Source organism: Fulmarus glacialis, unplaced genomic scaffold (assembly GCF_000690835.1).
Source record: "Fulmarus glacialis isolate BGI_N327 unplaced genomic scaffold, ASM69083v1 scaffold25805, whole genome shotgun sequence".
NCBI lineage: Eukaryota > Metazoa > Chordata > Aves > Procellariiformes > Procellariidae > Fulmarus > Fulmarus glacialis.
In genome coordinates, this window is record NW_009214104.1 from 62,503 (window position 1) to 64,228 (window position 1,726).

A 1,726-nucleotide genomic window follows, 5' to 3' on the forward strand; every position below is an offset into this window, starting at 1 on the left:
CTAGGAAGAGGATAAGAAAATACTTTTACACAGAAAATATCAACCTACCAGGTTCACAGAAGTCAACCACATGCCAAAAAGGGAAAAACAGCAGGGTCAGACGAGATCATGTACCTGTTACATTGCAGTTATAACAACAGCAAATTATACATAATAATGAGTATGTTCAGGCTTTTCTTTTTTTCCCCTCTTTTTTCTTTTTTACCCCCTTTTTTTTTTTTTTTTTACATTCTGCTGCAAGATGCTGACACCACCTCCCTTCACTGTCTTTCATAGCTGCGTTTCCCAAATACTGGCTTTTCTCCCTCTCTAGCCTCATTATTCACAGGAAGTGGAAGATTTTTGGCAGGACAGATTGCAAAATAGCAATCACAAAACGCCAACCACAAAATTGTCTGCAACTCACCTGCAATTCAGGTGAAAATCGGACTTTTTTCCTGATCCTAACTGGGAAGACTTTAGCTCTGGCCTTTCTTGCCCCACCATGTACTCAGATGTTGTGAGGCCAGACATTTTTTCCAACTATTCACCACTCCCACTCTAAGTGACACACATACAACAACAGGAAATTCTTGAAGCGTTACAAATTTAGGCAAAATGGTAAAACCATCTCCTTACACATAAATAAAGAAGTAGTAAACTCTTGCTCTCAAAAGTTTAAAGTAAACCAAGTGGATTTCAGAGTCACCACAGGACAGAGGTTTTTCTCATGGAGAAGCTTCCCCTAGAAGAGCCAGACTTTTATCATTTTCTCTGCTCAGAGAGGGCTCACTGCAAGATCAGGGCTTCGTTGCAACAACTGGTACCCAAAGGAGCTGATCCACTGCTTCTTATTTTGTCTCCCACAAAACAAGATTGTGTTTCGGCAGTGCCTTGGGCTGCTGCTGTTTATGCAACAAGTAAAAAGAATATACCTCAATTTACCTGTGGTATAGTTATTATGATTATGTTTTTATAATAGTTTAAGAGAAGCAAATAAAGTAGCTTTTGTTTTGTCATCTAGAGGTGATAGAGACATAAGGATAGGTCAAGGGCTGAGGTTAAGCTCCAGCTTTGTTAGCTGCTTCTGCCTCTACCCATAACAGCCATCAGCACACCCTTTACCAGCCACGTCTTAAACTCTGGCTCCAGCTACAGAGCTGTAGTCAGGCTTCTACCGCCAGCTGCTGCTCGCTCAGCTTATGGTTTTAAAACCACACGCTGCCTTGTATAAAGCAGCCCTCAAACAGCCCTGCAATTTTGCATTCCCTACTTTAACAGGGACGTAACAGAAAGTAGTCATTCGCATAAGGAAAGTCGGGAGAGGAAGGGGTATTAAACAACACAAAGAAAAAAAGAAGAGTGATTTTATGCTGCTGTTTCTAAAGCTACACAGACCCAATGGCCACTACTTCACATGGATTTTTCTAGAATAGTTCCAGAGATATATAAGCTCATACTTGACAGTCCTTAGGCAAAAATTTTGCTTTACAGATGCAGCCCATAGGTCCTTTTCGAGAGATCATCTTTGTGTTTCAAAATTAACCATGCTGCCCCCCTTCACATTGAGGATCAAAAGAGGCTGAAAGTATTACTCTCTGCCTAGAGTGCGTGGAAGATAAACTGGCTGCCTTTGAAAGTTCAAAGGAGGAAGCATTTCTCACCATGAATAAATTGGAATTGCCAAGCAATACGTTTCATAACAGAGGATGGGTAAACCACTCAAGGGAGAGGGGAAGTGGGGGGG